We start from the raw sequence: 27,402 nt of genomic DNA, 5'->3' as shown, positions 1-27,402 counted from the left end.
GTAAAGGCATAGGCCTTTTACATTTTAGTCATTTAGCAGACACTCTTATCCAGAGCGATTTACAGGAGCAATTAGGGTTAAGTGCCTTGCTCAAGGGCATAGATAAATTATTCACCTACTCAGCTTGGGGATTCGAACCAGCGATCTTTCAGTTACTGGCCTAACGCTCTTAACCGCTAGGCTACCTGCCAGTATTACCTAGTATTTAAAAATAATAACAGAGACAAGATTATTTACATTTACATTTTAGTCATTTAGCAGACGCTCTTATCCAGAGCGACTTACAGGAGCAATTAGGGTTAAGTGCCTTGCTCAAGGGCACATTAACGTCATTTAGCAGACGCTCTTAGCCAGAGCGACTCACAAATTGGTGCGTTCACCCTATAGCCAGTGGGATAACCACTTTACAATTTTGGGGGGGGGGGGGGGGGGGGGGGGTGTAGAAGGATTACTTTATCCTATCCCAGGTATTCCTTAAAGAGGTGGGGTTTCAAATGTCTCCGGAAGGTGGTGAGTGACTCCGCTGTCCTGGCGTCGTGAGGGAGCTTGTTCCACCATTGGGGTGCCAGAGCAGCGAACAGTTTTGACTGGGCTGAGCGGGAACTATGCTTCCGCAGAGGAAGGGGAGCCAGCAGGCCAGAGGTGGATGAACGCAATGCCCTCGTTTGGGTGTAGGGACTGATCAGAGCCCGAAGGTACAGAGGTGCCGTTCCCCTCACTGCTCCATAGGCAAGCACCATGGTCTTGTAGCGGATGCGAGCTTCAACTGGAAGCCAGTGGAGTGTGCGGAGGAGGGGGGTGACGTGAGAGAACTTGGGAAGGTTGAACACCAGACGGGCTGCGGCATTCTGGATGAGTTGTAGGGGTTTAATGGCACAGGCAGGGAGGCCAGCCAACAGCGAGTTGCAGTAGTCCAGACGGGAGATGACAAGTGCCTGGGGATTAGGACCTGTGCCGCTTCCTGTGTAAGGCAGGGTCGTACTCTTCGAATGTTGTAGAGCATGAACCTGCAGGAGCGGGTCACCGCCTTGATGTTGGCGGAGAACGACAGGGTGTTGTCCAGGGTCACGCCTAGGCTCTTCGCACTCTGGGAGGAGGACACAGCGGAGTTGTCAACCGTGATGGCGAGATCATGGAACGGGCAGTCCTTCCCCGGGAGGAAGAGCAGCTCCGTCTTGCCAGGGTTCAGCTTGAGGTGGTGATCCGTCATCCATACTGATATGTCTGCCAGACATGCAGAGATGCGATTCGCCACCTGGTTATCAGAAGGGGGAAAGGAGAAGATTAGTTGTGTATCGTCAGCGTAGCAATGATAGGAGAGGCCATGTGAGGATATGACAGAGCCAAGTGACTTGGTGTATAGGGAGAAAAGGAGAGGGCCTAGAACTGAGCCCTGGGGGACACCAGTGGTGAGAGCACGTGGTGCGGAGACAGCTTCTCGCCACGCCACTTGGTAGGAGCAACCGGTCAGGTAGGACGCAATCCAGGAGTGAGCCGCGCGGAGATGCCCAGCTCGGAGAGGGTGGAGAGGAGGATCTGATGGTTCACAGTATCAAAGGCAGCAGACAGGTCTAGAAGGACAAGAGCAGAGGAGAGAGAGTTAGCTTTAGCAGTGCGGAGAGCCTCCGTGACACAGAGAAGAGCAGTCTCAGTTGAATGACCAGTCCTGAAACCTGACTGGTTTGGATCAAGAAGGTAATTCTGAGAGAGATAGCAAGAGAGTTGGCTAAAGACGGCACGCTCAATAGTTTTGGAAAGAAAAGAAAGAAGGGATACTGGTCTGTAGTTGTTGACATCAGTGGGATCGAGTGTTGGTTTTTTTGAGAAGGGGAGCAACTCTCGCTCTCTTGAAGACGGAAGGGACATGGCCAGCGGTCAAGGATGAGTTGATCAGCGAGGTGAGGTAGGGGAGAAGGTCACCGGAGATGGTCTGGAGAAGAGAGGAGGGGATGGGGTCAAGCGGGCAGGTTGTTGGTTGGCCTGCAGTCACAAGTCGCAGGATTTTATCTGGAGAGAGAAAGGGAGAAAGAAGTCAAAGCATAGGGTAGGGCAGTGTGAGTAGGACCAGCAGTGTCATTAGACTTAACAAACGAGGATCGAATGTCGTCAACCTTCTTTTCAAAGTGGTTGACGAAGTCATCCACAGAGAGAGAGGGGGAGGATTCAGCAGGGAGGAAAATGTGGCAAAGAGCTTCCTAGGGTTAGAGGCAGATGCTTGGAATTTAGAGTGGTAGAAAGTGGCCTTAGCAGCAGAAACAGATGAAGAAAATGTAGAGAGGGAGGGAGGAAAAAGATGCCAGGTCGGCAGGGGAGTTTAGTTTTCTTCCATTTCCGCTCAGCTGCCCGGAGCTCTGTTCTGTGAGCTCGCAATGAGTCATCAAGCCACGGAGCTGGAGGGGAGGACCGAGCCGGCCGGGAGGATAGGGGACATAGAGAGTCAAAGGATGCAGAAAGGGAGGAGAGGAGGGTTGAGGAGGCAGAATCAGGAGATTGGAGGGAGAAGGATTGAGCAGAGGGAAGAGATGATAGGATGGAAGAGGAGAGAGTAGTGGGAGAGAGAGAGCGAAGGTTGCGGCGGCCCATTACCATCTGTGTAGGGGCAGAGTGAGTAGTGTGGGAGGAGAGCGAGAGAGAAAAGGAAACAAAGTAGTGGTCGGAGACATGGAGGGGAGTTGCAGTGAGATTAGTAGAAGAGCAGCATCTAGTAAAGATGAGGTCAAGCGTATTGCCTGCCTTGTGAGTAGGGGTACGGTGAGAGGGTGAGGTCAAAAGAGGAGAGGAGTGGAAAGAAGGAGGCAGAGAGAAATGAGTCAAATGTGGACATAGGGAGGTTGAAATCCCCCAAAACTGTGAGGGGTGAGCCATCCTCAGGAAAGGAACTTATCAAGGCGTCAAGCTCATTGATGAACTCTCCAAGGGAACCTGGAGGGCGATAGATGACAAGGATGTTAAGCTTAAATGGGCTAGTGACTGTGACAGCATGGAATTCAAATGAGGAGATAGACAGATGGGTTAGGGGAAAAACTGAGAATGTCCACTTGGGAGAGATGAGGATTCCTGTGCCACCACCCCTCTGACCAGATGCTCTCGGGGTATGCGAGAACACATGGTCAGACGAGGAGAGAGCAGTAGGAGTAGCAGTGTTTTCAGTGGTAAAAATTCAATTTAGAAGTTATATTGTGATGATTATCTATCGACGTCTGCAAAGGCATTTTCTGTACAGTTTAAAATGCATTATAAGAAACAATCAACAATAATAGTTCAAATAAATATTCTGAGAAGCACTGAACATAATTTCATAAAATGTGTCATTTAATTCATGGTCTAAACCCCTATGATTGATGAGGCAGTCATTGCTCTGTTAAGGTCCTTACTACTGACCAGGGCCTCATTTAGAAACGTTGAGTTTATAAATACCCAAATATGCCCCAAAACATGCGTGCGCCAGTTTTCACATAAAAGTTGGCATACATAAAAACTGAACTTGACCTGAGAATGTGCTTATCTTCCCGCAAACTTGTTTAGACCATGCATACACACAGTTTCTAGTGGTTGAAGTATTGCATTGCAAGAAGGCAAAAGTAGTAGCCTTGTGCAAATGGGTAATTCAGTGCATTTTTGAAAATGTATTTTAAAAAACCCTGAAATAATACATTTACAACTTGGGTATGACGCTACAACCTTGGGAGTTTCTCCCATTCTTCTCTGTAGATCCTCTCAAGCTCTGTCAGGTTCAATGGGGAGCGTCGCTGCACAGCTATTTTCAGGTCTCTCCAGAGATGTTCGATCGGGTTCAAGTCCGGGCTCTGGCTGGGTGACTCAAGGACATTCAGAACCTTGCCCCGAAGCCACTCCTGCATTGTCTTGGCTGTGTGCTTAGGGTTGTTGTCCTGTTGGAAGGTAAACCTTCACCCCAGTCTGAGGTCCTGAGCGCTCTGGAGCAGGTTTTCATCAAGGATCTCTCTGTACTTTGCTCTGTTAAATCTTTCCCTCAATCCTAACTAGTCTCCCAGTCCCTGCCGCTGAAAAACATCCCCACAGCACGATGCTGCCACCACCATGCTTCATCGTAGGGATGATGGCAGGTTTCCTCCAGACGTGACACTTGGCATTCAGGCCAAAGAGTTCAGAGCAGAGAATCTTGTTTCTCATGGTCTGAGAGTCCTTTAGGTGTCTTTTGGCAAACTCCAAGCATGATGTCATGTGCCTTTTACTGAGGGGTGGCTTCCATCTTGCCACTCTACCATAAAGGCCTGATTGGTGGAGTGCTGCAGAGATGGTTGTCCTTCTGGAAGGTTCTCCCATCTCCACAGAGGAACTCTGGAGCTCTGTCAGAATGGCCATCGGGTTCTTGGTCACCTCCCTAACCAAGGCCCTTCACCCCTGATTGCTCAGTTTGGCCAGGCGGCCAGCTCTAGGAAGAGTCTTTGTGGTTCCAAACTTCTTCCATTTAAGAATGGAGGAGGCCACTGTGTTCTTGGGGACCTTCAATGCTGCAGACATTTGTTGGTACCCTGCCCCAGATCTGTGCCACGACACAATCCGGTCTCGGAGCTCTACGGACAATTCCTTCGACCTCATGGCTTGGTTTTTGCTCTGACATGCACGGTCAACTGTGGGACCTTATATAGACAGGTGTGTGCTTTTCCAAATCATGTCCAATCAATTGAATTTACCACAGGTGGACTCCAATCAAGTTGTAGAAACATCAAGGATGATCAATGGAAACAGGATGCACCTGAGCTCAGTTTGAGTCTCTTAGTAAAGGGTCTGAATACTTACGGTTAGAAGTTGAGTAAACTTAATTTTAGTCAAAAGTTTGGACACCTACTTTTTCCAGGGTTTTTCTTTATTTTTACTATTTTCTACATTTTTAAATAATTGCGAAGACATCAAAAACTATTAAATAACACATATGGAATCATGTAGTAACCAAAAAAGTGTTAAACAAATCAAAAAATATTTTATTTTTTGAAATTCTTCAAAGTAGCCACCCTTTGCCTTGATGACAGCTTTGCACACTTTTGGCATTCTATCAAACAGCTTCATGAGGTAGTCACCTGGAAATTCATTTAAATTAACTGGGGTGCCTTGTTAAAAGTTGATTTGTGGAATTTCTTTCCTTCTAAATGCATTTGAGACAATCAGTTGTGTTGTGACAAAGTAGGGGTGGTATACAGAAGATGGCTCTATTTGGTAAAAGATCAAGTCCATATTATGGCAAGAACAGACATGAAGGTCAGTCAATACGGAACATTTCAAGAACTTTGAAAGTTTCTTCAAGTGCAGTTGCAAAAACCATCAAGCGCAATGATGAAATTGTCTCTCATGAGGACCGCTACAGGAAAGGAAGACCCAGAGTTACCTCTGCTGCAGAGCTCATTTAGAATTAACTGCACCTCAGATTGCAGCCCAAATAAATGCTTCACAGATTTCAAGTAACAGACACATCTCAACATCCAACTGATCAGAGGAGGCCTTCATGGTTGAATTGCTGCAAAGAAACCACAACTAAAGGACACCAATACTAAGAGACGTGCTTGGGCCAAGAAACACGAGCAATTACATTTACATTTACGTCATTTAGCAGACGCTCTTATCCAGAGCGACTTACAAATTGGTGCATTCACCTTGGATGGACATTAGACCGGTGGAAATATGTCCTTTTGGTCTGATGAGTTCAACTGAGATTTTTGGTTCCAACCGCCGTGTCTTTGTGAGACGCAGAGTAAGTGAACGGATGATCTCCGCATGTGTGGTTCCCACCGTGAAGCATGGAGGAGGAGGTTTGATGGTGCTTTGCTGGTGACACTGTCAGTGATTTATTTAGAATTCAAGGCACACTTAACCAGCATGGCTATCACAGCATTCTGCAGAGATACGCCATCCCATCTGGTTGCGCTTAGTAGGACTATCATTTGTTTTCAACAGGACAATGACCCAAAACACACCTCTAGGCTGTGTAAGGGCTATTTTACCAAGAAGGAGAGTGATGGAGTGCTGCATCAGATGACCTGGCCTCCACAATCACCCGATCTCAACCCAATTGAGATGGTTTGGGATGAGTTGGATGGCAGAGTGAAGGAAAAGCAGCCAACAAGTGTACAGCATATGCGGGAACTCCTTCAAGACTGTTAGAAAAGCATTCCTCATGAAGCTGGTTGAGAGAATGCCAAGAGTGTGCAAAGCTGTCATCAAGGCAACGGGTGGCTACTTTGAAGAATCCAAAATAAGAAATATATTTTGATTTGTTTAACACTTTTTTGGTTACTACATGATTCCATATGTGTTATTTCATAGTTGATGTCTTCACTATTAATTTACAATGTAGAAAATAGTAAAAAATAAAGAAAACCCATGAATGAATAGGTGTGTCCAAACTTTTGACTAAAATTAAGGTTACTCAAGTCATATTTCAAACAGTAAGTTAAAAACTGAGCACAGCACACCTTACACAGTACTGCTAACTTTGCATTTTATTTATTTGTCTGCTGGGAAATACATACCCTGTCTGTGACGTACAGCCCACTTGGATGTTCTTTGAAGAGGTAGGGGAGGAGCAAAATAGCTGCAGTGACCTGGAGGGTGTGTAATAAAAAGGCTGGATTAGAATTGTGTCAGCCATTGTGCCGAATCCTGACAGAATGTTTCTGTCAACATCCATCCCGAATTTGCTTCTCATCTCAGAGAAAAATCTGACAGCCAAATTGTTTATAATGCATAATCAAAATATCTTGGATTCAGATGACAGTACTTGGCTATGTTACATTATTTGTGCTTTTTACCATTTCTTTATTTTTGTCTACTTACAATGGCTGACAAACAAAGTGTTTTAAGATGTCCTTGGTGCCTTGTTGTTTCATAAAAAGTTATCTTTTCAGTCCTTTTAATTTTGTCTTGTAGGGAACTTATGTTCAGTCTCTTTTTTTGGCACTCCACCTGCATCTTTTCAACATAACTTCTGACTGAAGGAATCCTCACCAGTCTCAATCTGAAAATCAAACATACAGTGGGGAAAAAAGTATTTAGTCAGCCACCAATTGTGCAAGTTCTCCCACTTAAAAAGATGAGAGGCCTGTAATTTTCATCATAGGTACACATCAACTATGACAGACAAATTGAGAAAAAAAATTCCAGAAAATCACATTGTAGGATTTTTAATTTATTTATTTGCAAATTATGGTGGAAAATAAGTATTTGGTCACCTACAAACAAGCAAGATTTCTGGCTCTCACAGATCTGTAACTTCTTCTTTAAGAGGCTCCTCTGTCCTCCACTCGTTACCTGTATTAATGTCACCTGTTTGAACTTGTTATCAGTATAAAAGACACCTGTCCACAACCTCAAACAGTCACACTCCAAACTCCACTATGGCCAAGCAAAAATCCCAGAAATCCCAGAACCACACGGGGGGACCTAGTGAATGACCTGCAGAGAGCTGGGACCAAAGTAACAAAGCCTACCATCAGTAACACACTACGCCGCCAGGGACTCAAATCCTGCAGTGCCAGACGTGTCCCCCTGCTTAACCCTCCTGTTGTCCTGGGGTCATTCTGACCCCAAATTAAATCTTTTGCCGACAAAATATGTTTTTTATTCATCAATTGGTCTGAAAATAACGGTAGTTGTTTAATACTATGCTCTTTATGATTCAAACAAATTTGAAGTAATTTGATTGAATTATGGGTGTTTTACTAAATGTAATAACTTCTGTTGTCCTCTGGGGTCAAAAAGACCCCGCAGCACAAAGTTTACATACTGCTTGGCAAAACATCTTTGATCATGTTTCTTTGATGTGTGGGGTCAAGCAATGGTTATGACAACAACAACAACAACAAAAAGTATTTTCTCACAGGTGTTTGGGCATTTCACATTTTAGTCTGAGAGAGACAGGCAGCACAATGAGGAGGCAGAAGTTTTATAATGCACAGGAGGCTTGCAAGATAATTTTTGAAATAAAAGAAAATAATGACCAGGAGGACAATGCTGCACATAATGAGGATGAATCAACTGATGAAGAGGGTTCAGGGTCAGAAGAGGAGGAACATAATGATGTGATAGATCCAACATACAGACAGCATGCTACTTCTTCCTCCGAAGATTCCCCCACATCTCCTGCTGCAGAAATGGAAGATGATTATGAATATAAGGAAATGGATGAACGTGATGATGACGTAGAATCTGAAGCTGGTATGGAAGAAGTGTCAGAAGTGGAGCACTGCACCTATTATGATGAAGAATCAACAGATGAGGTAGAATCTGAAGTTGAAATGGAAGAAGTGTCAGAAGTGGAGGACATCATCTATTATGATGAAGACGAAGAATCAACAGATGAGGTAGAATCTGAGGAAGAGGACCCAGCTGACCCTGAACCCTCTTCATCAGTTGATTCATCCTCATTATGTGCAGCATTGTCCTCCTGGTCATTATTTTCTTTTATTTCAAAATTATCTTGCAAGCCTCCTGTGCATTATAAAACTTCTGCCTCCTCATTGTGCTGCCTGTCTCTCTCAGACTAAAATGTGAAATGCCCAAACACCTGTGAGAAAATACTTTTTTTGTTGTTGTTGTTGTCATAACCATTGCTTGACCCCACACATCAAAGAAACATGATCAAAGATGTTTTGACCCCACACATCAAAGAAACATGATCAAAGATGTTTTGCCAAGCAGTATGTAAACTTTGTGCTGCGGGGTCTTTTTGATCCCAGAGGACAACAGAAGTTATTACATTTAGTAAAACACCCATAATTCAATCAAATTACTTCAAATTTGTTTGAATCATAAAAGAGCATAGTATTAAACAACTACCAGTTATTTTCAGACTAAATATGTAACACAGAATTGATTGAAAATGTATACTGTATGCTTTATAAACAGTCAAACCAGGCAGGACAAAAGGTGTGATTATGGGCTGTCATTAATAAAAATAAAATGATTCAAAAACAGCATCCTCACTAAACTTTTACAAATACCACTCAGTGATAAGTCAAATAGTCAAAATAATAATAGGTCAAAATAATTCATAGTTTCATTGTATTTTTACTTAAAAACAGGGTATACTTTTATGTAAACAAGGTCTATTGGCTCTAAATTCCAAAACAAATGAAAAAAATTCTAGTAATGGGTTGAACAGAAGTAAGACTAAAGATGTAACACAGAATTGATTGAAAATGTATACTGTATGCTTTATAAACAGTCAAACCAGGCGGGGTCATTTTGACCCCAGAGGACAAAAGGTGTGATTATGGGCTGTCATTAATAAAAATAAAATGATTCAAAAACAGCATCCTCACTAAACTTTTACAAATACCACTCAGTGATAAGTGAAATAGTCAAAATAATAATAGGTCAAAATAATTCATAGTTTCATTGTATTTTTACTTAAAAACAGGGTATACTTTTATGTAAACAAGGTCTATTGGCTCTAAATTCCAAAACAAATGAAAAAAATTATAGTAATGGGTTGAACAGAAGTAAGAATAAAGATGTAACACAGAATTGATTGAAAATGTATACTGTATGCTTTATAAACAGTCAAACCAGGCGGGGTCATTTTTGACCCCAGAGGACAAAAGGCGTAAGGCATTTGGGAGGACAACACAAGGGTTAAGCCAGTACATGTCCAGGCCCGTCTTAAGTTTGCTAGAGTACATTTGGATGATCCAGAAGAGGATTGGGAGAATGTCGTATGGTCAGATGAAACCAATATAGAACTTTTTGGTAAAAACTCAACTCGTCGTGTTTGGAGGACAAAGAATGCTGAGTTGCATCCAAAGAACACCATACTTACTGTGAAGCATGGGGGTGGAAACATCATGCTTTGGGGCTGTTTTTCTGCAAAGGGACCAGGACGACTGATCCGTGTAAAGGAAAGAATGAATGGGGCCATGTATCGTGAGATTTTGAGTGAAAACCTCCTTCCATCAGCAAGGGCATTGAAGATGAAACGTGGCTGGGTCTTTCAGCATGACAATGATCCCAAACACACCGCCCGGGCAATGAAGGAGTGGCTTCGTAAGAAGCATTTCAAGGTCCTGGAGTGGCCTAGCCAGTCTCCTGATCTCAACCCCATAGAAAATCTTTGGAGGGAGTTGAAAGTCTGTGTTGCCCAGCGACAGCCCCAAAACATCACTGCTCTAGAGGAGATCTGCATGGAGGAATGGGCCAAAATACCAGCAACAGTGTGTGAAAACCTTGTGAAGACTTACAGAAAACATTTGACCTGTGTCATTGCCAACAAAGGGGTATATAACAAAGTATTGAGAAACTTTTGTTATTGACCAAATACTTATTTTCCACCATAATTTGCAAATAAATTCATTAAAATCCTACAATGTGATTTTCTGGAATTTTTTTCTCTTATTTTGTCTGTCATAGTTGACGTGTACCTATGATGAAAATTACAGGCCTCTCTGATTTTATATGGGAGACTTGCACAATGGATGGCTGACTAAATACCCCCACTGTAGTTGATCAATCTCAATATTTGTGTGCGTGTGCAGTCTATTCAGAAATGGCGCATTCAGATATTTAGTGTTACATTTACACAATGGTTATAAATGAGGCCCCAGGGGCCTCATTTATCAATCATGTGTAGGCACAAATCTGTGCATAAACCATGAGTGAGATCATATCCACGCGGGTGTGTGAGATCTATCAATATGAAGGCTTGCTCGAGAGTGTGTGTAAATGTATGCACAGCCATGACCATGCATAAGCACAGTGCCAAGTGGTGGAATAGGGGAACTGCTTGTCAAGCTTAGAATGGGGAAAATATTAGGTAGAAAAATGTGTGAAATTGTGAGAGTAATACTTTTATAATTGATTTCATTGCATTTCCATTGTGAATTCATGCAACATAGCTTGACAGCAATTTATTTTTTAATTTTTACTGAAAGAGGTGCTAGTGTCAGAGATTGAGTACAACCCAAAGTTTTTATTTGGCTCGCTCGCTCAGTTGTGGCTTGCCCAGTAAAAACATAGCAACAAAAGAGAGGACCATTAGGACAATTAAAATTTCTTTAGCAATGGCAAATATATTTCAAATGAGTATAGGCAACACTCACCAATAAGCCTTCCATCCTCAACAGCTCCCTCCTGTAGGCATATAGGCCAACATTGCTGTTCTGCAGAATGAACGAGTCCTGCGTACCACCTGGCCACCACATTCAGCAGTCTTTTGCGCATCACACAGCCTATCACATTAAGAGTGAAAGCCTTTTCTGTTCACATAGTTGAACTCGTTTTGGGATGGTGCATTTATGGCGATGTGGGTGCAGTCTATTGCTCCTTTTCGTATTTGGGAACCCATTGATGGCAAAGAAACCCCTCTAGACTTCAACCTGTTGTGTGATGGCGTATGGATATTGTATGTTACAGTTTAGAGTGACGTGTATTCATGGATGCCAAGGGAAGACAGGCTTCCCAACAGAAATGTACCAAGAAAAAAACATCCAAAATAATTTATTTCCACTCTGTGTTTCATAAATGTCCTTCAATTCGCAAAAGGCTGAACGTCTCTCACCGGAGAAAGCATCCAATCGAACGAAAGAAACATCGCCTCCTTCTCAGTAGGTGTAGGCCATCTATCTGACGCAGTCTGGTCAAAGTGTATGACATTGTTGCCACCCATAATGTTTTTAATTAAATAATAGACAATCAGTGTTGAGCTAAACTGAGTGAGCTTAGCCGTGAATGGTCCTGGCGCACCCATAAAAAAAAAAAAGTGTCAAGGGAAGCCAGTTTGGATTTGGCTTCAGACCAATCACATCACATCAGAAGCCAAACTTCATTGACAGAAAAAACTTGAATTGTTGCATCTCATTGTGTTGTTGTGATTGCTAGCTAAAATCGTCTCATTCCTAAATTAGCCATGGATGATGGAGATAGGTATTTGGACTTGTGGTTTTACTTAATTTTCCATACTGGCTGGATGAAGTTGAACATATAGGCCTGGCGCATCGTTGCCCATGAAAGGAAGTTAGGCTAGCGAGCAAGCATTTTAGCCAGGTAGCCTAGGACAAGAAAAACTAAAAGCGTGTACCATAGTCATAGACCGTTTAGGCAACATGAAAGAGGATGGCATTGCTGGCGTTTCTCTACAAGTAGGGTGAGTCATGTTTTTTCTACTCGCACACACACACACACAAATCAGTACCATGGTCACAAACTTGCACAAACCACACAACCTTTTCAGAAATAAAGATTAGGAAAGGTATTCAGTGCAATGGTGTATTGATAGGAAAAATAATAAACAACAAAAGCAACAACGCTTATCAGTGCTGCTGAGGTTTGAGAAGGTTTTGCCTGGAAAAGTACAGATAGGATTTCTTAGTTTCAATGTCAGAGAATTTGTCCCATACCCATTGCAGTGTTTTAAATGACAAAGAATGGGACATGTAGCTGTTCAATGTAAAGGAAGGAAAAGATGTGCCAAGTGTGGATGGAAACATGATTTTGGTGAATGTGGGAGCAATGTGAAGGTTAAGTGTTGTAATTGCATCATTTAGTGGATGCCAGGTGCAGAGAGAAGCTAGAGAGGCTCAGCAACACATGAATAGACCTGTCAGAGCCAACAGTAACCATAAGAAAGCCTTAGTCCTACCAGAACCTCTGGTTGAGTCTTTCAGTCCTTGAATAGAAGTCAAAATTCAAGTCCAAAGTAATGTTTGTAATCCAAAGAAAAACAAACTCAAAAACCCAACAAAAAGTAAACCCCAACAGAATCTGGATGCAAAGTCACAATCCAACTGAAAAAAGTAACGGTCCAAGTGAAAAGGATGGCTCTGAACTATTCAGTGTCTATTTTACCAACAAACAGCGGCTTGGGCGAGAAAAGAGGCATAAAATCCCTCTTTGGCACACAGCAAAACAATACCAGCTTTCTCTCAAAATGTGCTTGCAGACAAATTAAGGCACCTGTGGCTTGGCCACGCCTCCGACCGCACAGCAGCCTTAAAGACCTACTACATAATAAGCAACTATACTGACCAAAAATATAAACGCAACACCTGCAACAGTTTCAACAGTTCATATACGGAAATCAGTCAATTGAAATAAATAAATGAGGCTCTAATCTATGGATTTCACATGACTGGGCAGGGGCGCAGCCATGGGTGGGCTTGGGAGGGCATAGGCCCACCCACTTGGGAGCCAGGCCCAGTCAATCAGAAGGAGGTTTTCCCCACAAAAGTACTTTATTACAGACAGAAATACTCCTCAGCATCCAGCACCCACCACCCTCCCCTCCCTCAGACGATCCCGCAGGTGAAGAAGACAGATGTGGAGGTCCTGGGCTGGCGTGGTTATACGTGGTCTGCGGTTGTGAAGCCGGTTGGACGTACTGCCAAATTCTCTAAAACGACGTTGAGAAATTAACATTGAATTATCTGGCAACAGCTCTGTTGGACATTCCATATTTTAGAGTGGCATGCAAATTGCACGCTCCCTCAAAACTTGAGACATCTGAGGCATTGTGTTGTTTGACAAAACGGCCTATTTTAGAGTGGCCTTGTATTGTCCCCAGCACAAGGTGCACCTGTGTAATGATCATGCTGTTTAATCAGCTTCTTCATATGCCACACCTGTCCGGTGGATAGATTATCTTGGCAAAGGAGAAATACTCACTAACAGGGATATAAACAATTTTGTGTGCAAAATATGAGAGAAATAAGCTTTTTGTGCGTATGGAAACATTCTGGAATATCTTATTTCAGCTCATGAATCATGGGAACACTATACATGTTGTGTTTGTATTTTTGTTCAGTATATATTCACAATACAGTGTGATAGTCTAATCTTGGCCAAGTACATACATCAATACATTATTTTAATAAATTCATCATTTCATTTCTTTCAAGGGCAACATCTCATTTACATATTATGCTTTCATGATAACGCATGTTACACCATGGACAGCCACATCATATTTAGCTTACGTTGATTGGACTAAATCGTTTTTGGTATCTTTTAGTTGTCACTGTATTAGACTAAGCATAGGTGATAAGAAGATGTTGAAGTTGAAATGGTACTGATTAGTGGAGGCAGCGCCTGTTTTTTTTTTTTTTTTTTTGCGGTAACTCTCTGTGGTTCTAAATCAATAGTTGTTTAGTAGTCCAAAAATGTCTGAAACATTAACTTGCTTGGTCATGTAACTGTTACATGCAATATGTTTTGTGGACTTCACCAGATAGATGTTGCTCCCTGGTTTTGTGATGAAACAAAGGTGTGGTTGAATTTATTCTGCCACTGTGTCTTCTTATTGTCTCTGCCTTTAGGCCTATATATCATGGTGGCAAGGCATATGAACTAACAGGTTATAGAGCAAACAACTAAATTATCACAACACAGGTTGTAATATAGATTTTTTTCCCTGGCTTGGCTTCCCCGGTGATTTTACCCACGCACCGCTACTGCGTTTTGCTGATGATTGCATCCAAAATATTGGCTCATTGAGGGCTGTGAGATGCCCAATCGGCAAGCTCCTACTGCCAAAAACACGAGGGTGGATAGCACCGGAATGGCATGTGTTTGCCTTTTTAAAATAGGTCTTAAATCCTTGCAAAGATCCTATGAAATTGGTTTTGGGAAACAATATCTGATGAGCCAATCTGTACTTTCTGCACAAAAATGTCCCACCCGTGTCTAAAAACGTGCTCTCTGCAAAATTCTGCATGTGTCAAATCTTCCAACAGAGCAAGATCAGCCTCTCATTCGATTTCCCATTATCCCAGGCTTTTATAGTATTTCAACAATGGTTTCACACGTGCTTCTAATTTAAATTACTGTAACAAATGCACTGATGTAGTCAAGTCAAATTATATGCCTGTCAAGATATGTTGCATGAATTCACAATGTAAATACAATGAAAGCGAAAAATGATTGAATTATTACTCACAATTTCAGACCTTTTAAACAACACTGAGTGTACAAAACATTAGGAACACTTTCCTAATATTGAGTTGCACCTCCTTTTGCCCTCAGAACAGCCTCAATTAATCAGGGCATGGAATCTACAAGGTGCCGAAAGTGTTCCACGGGGACGCTGGCCCACTCCAATGCTTCCCACAGTTGTGTCAAGCTGGCACGATGTCCTTTGGGTGGTGGACCATTCTTGATACACATGGGAAACTGTTGAGCATGAAAAACCCAGGAGCGTTGCAGTTCTTGACACACTCAAACCTGTGCGCCTGGCACCTACTACCATACCCAGTTCAAAGGCACTTAAGTCTTTTGTCTTGCTCATTCACACTCTGAATGGCACACATACACAATCCATGTCTCAATTGTCTCAAGGCTTAAAAATCCTTCTTTAACCTGTTTCCTCCCCTTCATCTACACTGATTGAAGTGGATTTAATAAGTGACATCAATAAGGGATTATAGCTTTCACCTGGATTCACCTGGTCAGTCTAATGTTTTGTACACTCAGTGCATATTTTCACCATTCTACGCTTGACAAGCAGCTCCCTTATTTCACCGCTTGGCACTGTGCGTACGCATGGTCATGGCTGTGCACACTCTCAAGCAAACATTCATATTGATAAATAGCTAGCTACCCTAGAAAGCCCCCCGTAAGAGGCAGAGACAGCTGTATAGTGAGTACTGTGTGTCAGAATAGTTTAGGGCGAGATCAGATAGCGATCCTAGTTACCAGAAAAGGGGTTTCCCCTGAGTCTCGTTTAGAAACGTCAACTGGCTAACTAGCAAAGCTAGCCTGTCACGATGTCAGTGTATGCGGTAGACTGAAGTCAGGCGCAGGACACAGAACTCAATGAAAAAAACGTATCTTTACTAATACACGTAAAGAAACAAGAAGCCTCCACGCAGGGAGGAATAAACCCGCTCACCAACGACATCAGCGAACAAACAACAAACACGCACAGAACACAATGGGAGCCACAGGGTTAAATAGGGGCGGAGTAATCACAAGATGGGCAACAGGTGTGAAACAATCTGACACAACAGGTAGAACATAGAAACATATAACATAGATCGGCAGCAGCTAGTACTCCGGTGACGACGAACGACGAAACCTTCCCGAGCAAGGAGGAGGGGCAGCCTCGGCAGAATCCGTGACAGTACCCCCCCCTCTGACGCGCGGCACCAGCCGTGCGTCGACACCGGCCTCGGGGACGGCCAGGAGGACGCGGCGCGGGGCGAGTGGAATGATTGCGGTGGTAATCCCTCAACATGGATGGATCGAGGATATCCCTCCTAGGAACCCAGCACCGTTCCTCCGGACCATACCCCTCCCACTCCACGAGATACTGCAGGCCCCCCACCCGACGCCTCGAATCCAATATGGACCGAACCGAGTACGCCGGTGCCCCCTCGATGTCCAGCGGGGGCGGAGAAACCTCCCGTATCGCCGACTCCTGGAGTGGACCAGCTACCACCGGCCTGAGGAGCGACACATGGAACGAGGGGTTAATACAATAATTAGTAGGAAGTTGTAACCTATAACATACCTCGTTCAATCTCCTCAGGACTTTGAATGGCCCCACAAACCGCCGACCCAGTTTCCGGCAGGGCAGGCGAAGGGGCAGGTTTCGGGTCGAGAGCCAGACCCGGTCCCCCGGTGCATACACCGGGGCCTCACTGCGGTGGCGGTCGGCGCTCGCCTTTTGCCGCCTGATGGCCCGCTGCAGACGTACATGGGCAGCGTTCCAGGTCTCCTGCGAGCGCCGAAACCACTCGTCCACTGCAGGAGCCTCAATCTGGCTCTGATGCCAAGGTGCCAGGACCGGCTGATAACCTAATACACATTGGAACGGAGACAGGTTAGTAGAGGAGTGGCGGATGGAGTTCTGGGCTATCTCTGCCCAGGGGAGGTAAACCGACCACTCCCCCGCCGGTCCTGGCAATACGACCTCAGAAACCTACCCACCTCCTGGTTTACTCTCTCCACCTGCCCGTTACTCTCGGGGTGAAATCCTGAGGTCAGACTGACCGAGACTCCCAGACGTTCCATGAACGCCCTCCAAACCCTAGAGGTGTACTGGGAACCCCGATCAGACACTATATCCTCAGGCACCCCGTAGTGCCGGAAAACGTGTGTAAATAGGGCCTCAGCTGTTTGTAGGGCCGTAGGGAGACCGGGCAGCGGAATGAGGCGGCAGGACTTAGAAAACCGATCCACAACGACCAGGATCGTGGTGTTCCCTTGTGAGGGGGGTAGATCCGTCACGAAGTCCACCGATAGGTGGGACCATGGTCGTTGTGGAACGGGTAGAGGTTGCAATTTCCCTCTGGGCAGGTGTCTAGGAGCCTTACACTGGGCGCACACCGAGCAGGAGGAAACATAAACCCTCACGTCCTTAGCTAAGGTGGGCCACCAGTACTTCTCACTAAGACAGTGCACTGTCCGACCGATACCAGGATGACCAGAGGAGGGTGACGTGTGAGCCCAATAGATCAACCGATCGCGAACATCGCCACCAGACACGACGCCGGAAGTATGGGAGTGGGCTCCACGGAACTCCCCTCCGTGTCATACAGTCGGGACAGAGCATCTGCCTTAGCGTTCTGGGAACCTGGCCTGTAAGAAAGGGTGAAAACAAAACGGGTGAGAAACATGGACCACCTTGGCTGGCGAGGGTTTAACCTCCTCGCTGCCCGGATGTACTCCAGATTGCGGTGGTCAGTCAAAATGAGAAAAGGGTGTTTAGCCCCCTCAAGCCAATGTCTCCACGCTTTCAGAGCTTCGACCACAGCCAACAGCTCCCGGTCCCCCACATCATAGTTGCGCTCCGCCGGGCTGAGCTTCTTCGAAAAGAAGGCACAGGGGCGGAGTTTAGGTGGCGTACCTGAGCGCTGAGACAGTACAGCGCCTATTCCAGCCTCGGACGCGTCCACCTCAACCGTGAAGGCTAAAGAGGGGTCCGGATGAGCCAGCACTGGAGCCGAGGTAAACAGGTTTTTCAGACGACTAAAAGCCCTGTCCGCCTCCGCTGACCACCGCAGACGCACCGGCCCCCCCTTCAGTAACGAGGTAATGGGAGCTGCTACCTGACCAAAGCCCCGGATAAATCTCCGGTAGTAATTAGCAAAACCCAAAGATCGCTGCACCTCCTTTACCGTGGTTGGAGTCGCCCAATTGCGCACGGCCGAAATGCGGTCACTCTCCATCCTCACCCCTGACGCGGACATATGGTACCCCAAGAAAGAGATGGACTCCTGGAAGAACAGGCATTTCTCTGCCTTAGCATACAGGTCATGCTCCAACAGTCTTCCAAGCACCTTACGCACCAGGGACACATGCTCGGCCCGTGTAGCGGAGTATATAAGGATGTCATCAATATACACCACTACCCCTTGTCCGTGCAGGTCCCTGAAAATCTCATCCACAAATGATTGGAAAACTGAGGGAGCATTCATTAACCCGTATGGCATGACCAGATACGCAAAATGTCCAGAGGTGGTACTAAATGCCGTCTTCCACTCATCTCCCTCACGGATACGCACTAGGTTGTACGCACTCCCAAGATCCAATTTTGTGAAAAAGCGTGCCCCGTGCAATGATTCCGTCATACTAGCTATCAGAGGTAATGGATAGCTGTACTTGATGGTAATCTGATTTAGGCCACGGTAATCAATGCACGGGCGTAACCCACCATCTTTCTTTTTCACAAAAAAGAAACTCGAGGAAACGGGTGAAGTGGACGGCCGAATGTATCCCTGCCTCAGAGATTCGGTGACATATGTCTCCATAGCCGCCTTCTCCTCCTGAGACAAAGGATACACGTGACTCCGGGGAAGTGCAGCTGTCACGGTTTCGGCCGAGGCTGCTCCTCCTCCTTGCTCGGGCAGGCTTCGGCGGTCGTCGTCTCCGGAGTACTAGCTGCCACCGTTGGATGTGTTCGATGTTCGTTTGGTTTTGTCTAGTTGTTGTGCACCTGTTCCCTGTTAGTGTGATTATGTACCCTATATATTGTTCCATTTGTTTGTCATGTGTTGTGTGTAATTGTTTTCCTGTCGTTTGGTGCAGTGCTGTTTGCTTGACTCTCTTTGTTTTACCGTCGCACTATTGTTCGTGCGCAGTTCGGTTTGGGAGTATTTTACGCACTGTGGCGTAAGTTTCGCCTCCGGGTTGTTTGACCCGTGTTATGATTTTTTGATTTTCTAGTAAAGTCTGGATTTACTGAGCTCCTGTGTCCTGCTATTGATTCGCACCACATCCGCATCAGAGTTCGTGACAGCAGCTCCTACCTGGAGATTTATCGCACAATCCCCCGGACGATGGGGTGGTAATTTAGTCGCCCTCTTTTTACTGAAGACGATAGCCAAATCGGCATACTCAGATGGAATGTGCATGGTGGAAACCTGGTTTGGACTTTCCACCGAAGTTGCCCCCAAGGAAACTCATAAACACCTCCCTGAACACTGACTGGACCATCCCTTGAGAGCCCTCTGTTGCCATGAAATCATGGGGTCATGAATGGCTAACCAGGGAAGTCCCAACACCACAGGATGCGCAGGAGAATCAATCAGATAGAGGCTAATCCTCTCCTCATGACCCCCCTGCGTCATCATTAGCAGTGGAGCGGTGACCTCCCTGATTATGCCTGACCCTAACGGGCGACTATCTAATGCGTGAACAGGGAAAGGTTTATCAACAGACACTGTGGGAATCCCTAGGCTACGTGCATACTGGCGATCAATAAAATTCCCAGCTGCGCCTGAATCTACTAGCGCCTTATGCTGGGAATGGGGAGAAAAATCTGGAAACATAATGTCGATACACATATTAGCAACAGGGAACTCTGGGTTAGTCGGGTGCCTACTCACCTGAGACGGTCGACCAGTGCTCTGCCTGCTGCCTCGACCTCCTGAGAACCCTCCCCTGCACCGACCAGCAGTGTGTCCTCTGCGGCCACACTCCCTACCTGCAGCACCTCCGAGCTCCATGGGGGTATGCTCGGAGGTGCTGGGGGATGGAATGGACAGACACCCATCAGAACGTCCGCGGGCTGCCAACAGGTTATCCAACCGGATGGACATGTCCACAAGTTGGTCCAGGTTGAAATTGGTGTACCTGCAGGCCAGTTCCCAACGGACGTGCTCTCTTAAGCTGCAACGGTGGTGGTCAATAAGGGCCCGCTCATTCCATCCCGCGCTGGCTGCTAAAGTCTTAAACTCCAGCGCAAAATCCTGCGCGCTCCTCATCTCCTGTTGTAGGTGGACCAGCCGTTCTCCCGCCGCTCTCCCCTCCGGTGGATGATCGAATACCGCCCGGAAGCGGCGGGTGAAATCCTCGTAGCGGACAGTTCTCGAGTCTATATTCCCCCACTCTGCGTTAGCCCACTCAAGCGCCTTCCCTGATAGACAGGAGATGAGGGCGGACACGCTCTCGTATCCCGAGGGCGCCGGGTGAATGGTGGCCAGGTAAAGCTCTACCTGGAGGAGAAATCCCTGGCACCCGGCAGGTGTACCGTCATATGCCCTCGGGAGCAAGAGCCGAATTTCCCTGGACCCAGGTGGCGAAGTGGTAGCCAGTGTAGCAGGTGGTGGTGTGGTTGGGCATGGTGAAGGGATACCACCTCTCTCTATTTGTTCCATCATCTGGAACACTCGTTCCATCGTAGCACAGAGATTCTGGATCATCGTCCCTTGACGTTGGACTCGTTCTTCCATCGTCTTCGTAGATCCAGTCGTTCCTGCTGACTCCATCGTAGTGCGTGTTTCTGTCACGATGTCAGTGTATGCGGTAGACTGAAGTCAGGCGCAGGACACAGAACTCAATGAAAAAAACGTATCTTTACTAATACACGTAAAGAAACAAGAAGCCTCCACGCAGGGAGGAATAAACCCACTCACCAATGACATCAGCGAACAAACAACAAACACGCACAGAACACAATGGGAGCCACAGGGTTAAATAGGGGCGGAGTAATCACAAGATGGGCAACAGGTGTGAAACAATCTGACACAACAGGTAGAACATAGAAACATATAACATAGATCGGCAGCAGCTAGTACTCCGGTGACGACGAACGACGAAACCTGCCCGAGCAAGGAGGAGGGGCAGCCTCGGCAGAATCCGTGACATAGCCCTCCGTTTCCCACACTGTAAAACTTTTCCCTGTAAATGTACATTATTATACTGGCACCAGAGTTGCCAGCTTAATACTGTAATTTTGCTTTACAGCAGAGATGCTGTAATATATTTTACAGTACTATTTCCCTTACTGTAAAAACATTACAGCGTCCCTGCTGTCAATTTACAGGGATGCTGTAATGTTTTACAGTAAGGAAAATAGTAAGAAAACCAAATGTAAGAAAAACAATACATTTGTAAATAAAATACAGTTATTCAAATTGGTAACAACATTAACAACACATTAACCACATAATTGACAGTAGAAGTAACAGCAGTTAACACATATGTAACCAAATAAGAGCATCACTAATCTTAACATTTACATTTTAGTCATTTAGCAGACACTCTTATCCAGAGTGTCACGCCCTGGCTCTGGGGACACTGTTATGTTGAGCCAGGGTGTGTAATTCTATGTTTGTATTTCTATGTTGGCCTGAGTGACTCCCAATCAGAGGCAACGAGTGTCAGCTGGTTGTCTCTGATTGGGAGCCATATTTAACTGTCTGTCTTTCACTTTGTGTTTGTGGTTTCTTGTTCTTATTTGGTTTGTTTATGTAACCAGAGACATCACGTTTTCGTCTGTTATTTTGATCGTGTGATCATTCTAATAAATATAATGTTCGCATTCAACGCTGCGCCTTGGTCTCTCCCTGACGATCGTGACAGAAGAAACAACCAAAACCAGACCAAGCAGCGTGTCCAGGAGCCATCGCTAGCAGATCTCCTTGGCAACCTCGACTGGGTCAAGCCTAGTGAGGAGCAGAGAGGGTGGACTTGGGAACAGTTGAGGAAGAGCTTCGACTGGGTCAAGCCCATTGAGGAGCTGAATAGCGGGAGTTGGAGACAGAAGAGCGAGAGTTGGGCGAGAACGATAGAGGCCTGGCCCACGGGGAGGAGAGACCCCCAGAAAATTTTTAGGGGGGGGCTCACGACGTCGGGGCAGCAGGAGGCCGCGATAGAGCGGTCCAGCGGGTTGGCAGAGGAGGCCGCCAGGTTACGGGGGCCACTGGTCGAAGAGGGGATGGAAGGTGGAGAGGCACGGCGAGAGGTACTGGGGTGTGTTACCAGTCCGGTCCGGCCCGTTCCAGATCCCGATGTAGGGCCAGTGGTGTGTGTCCCCAGTACGGTCCGGGTCTGTTCCTGCTCCCCGCACCAAGTCAGTGGTGCGCTCGCCAGCCCGGCTCGGTCCGTTCCTGCTTCCCGCACTCAAGTCAGTGGTGCGCTCGTCAGCCCGGCTCGGCCCATTCCTGCTCCCCCGCACCAAGTCTGTGGTGCGTTTCGTCAGCCCTGTCCGGCCCGTTCCTGCTCTCCGCACCAAGTCTGTGGTGCGTTTCGTCCAGCCCTGTCCGGCCCGTTCCTGCTCTCCGCACCAAGTCTGTGGTGCGCGTCGCCAGCCCAGTCCGGCCCATTCCTGCTCCCCGCACCAAGTCTGTGGTGCGTTTCGTCAGCCCGGCTCGGCCCGTTCCTGCTCCCCGCACCAAGTCTACGGTGCGTGTCGCCAGCTCGGCCCGGCCTGCTCCCCGCACCAAGTCAGTGGTGCGTTTCGTCAGCCCTGTCCGGCCCGCTCCTGCTCCCCACACCAAGCCAGTGGTGTGCGTCGTCAGTCCAGCACGGCCCGTGCCTGTTCCCCACACCAAGCCAGGGGTGTGCGTCGTCGGTCCGGCACGGCCCGTGCCTGTTCCACTGGTGCCTGGTCCGGCACCGGTCAGATGCGTTACGCCGGAGCTAGAGCAATCCGCTCCATCAGTGTGCAGTCCAGCTCCGGCCAGCGGGGCCAGACCGGACCAGGGGTACTTTGGGGGGTTTGGAGAGGGAGTGGGGATCAAGCCCGGAGCCGGATCCGCCGCCAAGGCGGAGTGCCCACCCGGTCCCTCCCCTGTGGTATTTAGTTGGCGCGGTCGGAGTCCGCGCCTTTAGGAGGGGGTACTGTCACGCCCTGGCTCTGGGGACACTGTTATGTTGAGCCAGGGTGTGTAATTCTATGTTTGTATTTCTATGTTGGCCTGAGTGACTCCCAATCAGAGGCAACGAGTGTCAGCTGGTTGTCTCTGATTGGGAGCCATATTTAACTGTCTGTCTTTCACTTTGTGTTTGTGGTTTCTTGTTCTTATTTGGTTTGTTTATGTAACCAGAGACATCACGTTTTCGTCTGTTATTTTGATCGTGTGATCATTCTAATAAATATAATGTTCGCATTCAACGCTGCGCCTTGGTCTCTCCCTGACGATCGTGACACAGAGCGACTTACAGTTAGTGAGTGCATACATTTTCATACTGGCCCCCCGTGGGAAACGAACCCACAACCCTGGCGTTGCAAGCGCCATGCTCTACCAACTGAGCTACAGGGGACTTAAATCTAAATCTATATTGTATGCCTGTGTGTGTTGGGTGTAGGGTAGAGAGAGACAAAGAGAGAGAGGAAGTTAAAATTGGGATTGGGTTCCAAATGGGGCGCTGTAACAATCCTCCTTGATTCCGATTTGTTAGCTCGTCACCCTTAATTAGGACAAGCATAGAAAAAAAAGATTGGAATGAGAGACAGAGAGCACCATGGCAGTTACTCTGTGGGTAAAAAGACAGGTGACAAGGGACATATCAAGCTGGAGTTGTGCGAGTGTATGTGTGTGTTTGTTTGTACTTACCTCACTAGAGGTCTTCTTCATTCAAACACAGTGAGCTCTTGGTAGAATGGGGCAATGTAGAAGTTGAGAACACTTGGCTTCCTCTGGGCCACCTTGTCATGCACTTTGTCCCATCTTTAGGGTTCATCATCTTGGGTTGATTCCAATGAAGTTTCTGAAATCAATTAAGGCATTGAACAAATACAAATAAGACAGCTATATACACCTACTTCAAACCCTTGCTAAATAATAAAACACAGCTATAGCCTAATAATAACAATACCGCAGATAATTTTAACAGACTCACAACATTTTCCTTTCTTTCTCTGCCACCAAATGCTTGCATACTACTGGTAAAGTGAACAGGTTTACTAATACTGTAACATTATATACGAAACAATGGTGTTGAAATTAAACCAACGGTTAGCGGGGAGAGGGTATACAGACACTCCTGGCCTGCAAAACAATGACATATGTCGCACAGCTGAGAGCAGAGTTAAGCTAATTACACAGGGTTAAGGTCACTGTGTCCCGGTGTTGTTGACGTTCATGGTTTAACATTGACTAGTGTGGGGTTCCATTTTCTTGCAACTACATGTGATGACTAGCTTAGAAAGAATGCATTAATGATTAAGCATAAAAGGTTTGTACTGTACTGATATAAATTGTTTCACCTAACAAGCTGTGATTAATGTGAGGAGCTGTTTTAGGGAGTAGGGGGAGATAAGAACTTGTGTCTCACAATACCCGAACACTGCCTCTTTGTTGTCTGTGAACCGTCCAAGGACGTGTACTGCAAAAAAGTGCTGACTTTCTGGATAAGTTGCAAAACAACTAGACACCTGGCAACAGGGGAGCGCCAAGAGGCTGGGACCAGCCTGAGCGCCAGCGATAGGTTGGGCAAGTCTAAACCACGCTCAACCTCTACCCTGATAGGCCCAGCAGAAAGCGGGAACTAAAACTGTCAGGGTATTTACGGAAGAATTTGTAATGAGGAAGTCAGTTCTCTGAGTGCCCTGCGTGGTATTTCATTGAGCCCATATACGAACCATCATACTTATCATACATACATTTAGCATATAATAAATTTAGCTTGGATTGAATATCTCTTGATTATGTTTTCTCTTATTCCAATATCAGATTTGAATTATGCAATTTCTAACACTAGTAGACTATATCACAGTGGCATCTAGATGGCTACCAATATTAATTATTTATTGTGTAGGCTGCCATCATACTTGAAACATAATATTGGGAGGGAAAAAAATTGGCAATGTTACTAGCTACCGCTGGCGACACTGTGATAGGCTACAGCTGCCCAATGCACCTTAGGTCAGCAGGCAGCTCGATACGACACTCGTCATTCGCATCGACTTTAGTGGCTCACGAATATTGCCCACGACTTGGTTTACCGGTACAGTATGTGTAAAATGCAGCCCGTCAATCCCAACAACAAAAAAACGTGCCAGTAATATATTGGTCATATCTTTTGAATTGCTAGAAACAAGCAATTTCTCTGTGGTAAAAGTTAAAACATACCTGTCAATTATTATCTGGTTGATGTTTTTCTAGGTCGCAAAACAAGATATTTACGAGCAATTTAGAGCAGATGGAAATGGCTTGTGTCAACGTGAGCTAGCTAACTAGTTAGCCAGCTAACGTTAGCCAACTAACACTAGCCAACTAGCTAGCTAGGTTAGCTAATAAAACATGCAGTAATTAAACGTTGGCTAGCAATAAAGATACTTATAACGAAGTTAAGGTACTGTACCTACCCAGCATCTAATGAAAATATTATTCAATTTCACAGCCACTTCAAGAAGATATTTACTAAAATAGTCTGAGCTTCATGTGTCTCACCTGACAGCATGAGGTTGGCACCTGAAACTGATAATTTAAACCTACAGTAGGCATAATATATTACTGTAAAAAAATACAGTATGCTAGAGTAATTTTTACAGGAGGCTTCCAATTAACAGTATTTTTCAGCATTTTACCCATAAAGCAGTGCAATCTACAGAAGGAATGCTGTAAAACACATTTATGGTATTTTACTATGCATTCTAGTGGTTTACTGTTGAAATTACAAAAAAGTACTACAGTGCACCACCACTGCACAGAATACTAATGGTGGGGTGTCGACTCCAAAATAATCGAGAGGGGATCGGGGCAGACAGAATTTTGGTAATCTGTATTTTGGTAATCTGTAGCTATCAATGTCTTGTCTTGCAATGTCTTGTAAATTCACCAACAGTACAGTATATTAAAGTATACAATATATAGGCTAGCAATGAATATGGCTAAGCTATTCTTCATAGTGCCAGTGAATTGAAGTTGAACATCGCCAAATGCATCAGTTGAATTAGGCCTAAATGTGCAATAAAATATCTTAATTAATGAAACCCTGGCTGGCTGTTGATGTCCTAGGTCAGGGCTCTCCAACCCTGTTCCTGGAGAGCTACTTTCCTTTAGGTTTTCACGACAACCCCAGTTGTAACTAACCTGATTCAATTTATCATCCAGCTAATTATTGAATCAGAAGTGCTAGATTGGGATTGGAGTGACATTGGGATTGGAGTGGCACAGGGCTAGAGAGCCCTGTCCTAGGCAATCAGCCCAGCAGGCAATAGATCGCAAAGCAGGGCATCCACATTAACTTTCTGGAAATGGCAAATTCACTTTCTCATCCATAAATTCATCTCAAGTGGAAATACGGTTCAGCAGCTCAAATCAGCAGGGTGGGGGGCATTGTTATTAGGAAAGACCATGGATCGCTAAAATAATTATTATGATCACACTTCATCAATTTAAATATTTTGGGGACACCTATACATTTGGAAGCCAAGCACGAGTTATCAGTGTAGCCTATAATCGTCTAGACATGACGTTGAAATATATTCACTCCTAACAGGGCAGTTTGGAAAAACTAATCCTGTGTGAATCGTCCTCTGGAATAATGCACATCCTTGGATAATAATTACATAACCAACTCTAGTAATACCCGTCCAATAGGGCTATAACAAGGCAAGGGATAGGCTTATCGGCATAGACTGTGCCGCATCATCCCATGGGATCCGTCAAGGCTGCGCACAGCAGAAATATCACCGAAATATTCTACTTCCTACACATCACCTTCTATATTCAAATAAAATAGGCCTTTTATAGGCTAAGTTGATGAGAAAATGGGCAGCATCATGCTTATGTCAGTCCTCCAGAACGCAAATGTAGTCTTCCTAGTAGGATTCTGCAATAATGAAGTGGTGTGTAGGTCTGTGTGCATCCGATTCAGCGTGTTTTGGGGGTGGAGCAAGAGTCGAATAGTTATAAGGCGTACCCCATGTTTTTAATGGTTGCAACCGGTTTTACTCTATTGAATGTTCTGTTTTTTTTCTGATGGTGAATTACTGAGTTTACTATGAGTTTATGAATTCTAGTTCTCTTGCATGATACCATACTGATTTTTTATTTATTTATTATTATACAGATAACACAGACAGAACAGGTAGAGGTCAAAACACACATGGATCTACCAAATCAAACCTACCCCAACCCCAACCCCCCCCCCCCCCACCCCCACAACCCCCAACATGCGCCAACAGAGTCCCACCGCAATACCAGACTTAAAACAGGCATGATATAGAATGAATAATATAATAAAATAGTAAAAAAATTATAATAA

At 45.5% G+C, this 27,402-nt stretch overlaps 1 long non-coding RNA gene across 1 annotated transcript; it reads right to left on the bottom strand.

Moving 5' to 3' along the window:
- Window positions 1-1,967: 1,967 nt before the first annotated feature.
- On the bottom strand, window positions 1,968-25,591 carry LOC121576886. Its single transcript, XR_006002541.2, has 5 exons — window positions 25,499-25,591; window positions 23,745-23,898; window positions 6,811-6,991; window positions 6,507-6,578; window positions 1,968-2,007 (listed from the first exon to the last, which is right to left on the bottom strand). It is a non-coding gene; the product is annotated as an uncharacterized LOC121576886 (long non-coding RNA).
- Between the last annotated feature and the right edge of the window lie 1,811 nt (window positions 25,592-27,402).

This window comes from Coregonus clupeaformis, unplaced genomic scaffold (genome assembly GCF_020615455.1).
Source record: "Coregonus clupeaformis isolate EN_2021a unplaced genomic scaffold, ASM2061545v1 scaf0038, whole genome shotgun sequence".
NCBI classification, from domain to species: domain Eukaryota; kingdom Metazoa; phylum Chordata; class Actinopteri; order Salmoniformes; family Salmonidae; genus Coregonus; species Coregonus clupeaformis.
The sequence above is the reverse complement of the archived record's forward strand: the minus strand, read 5'-3'. Positions and strand labels throughout refer to the sequence as shown.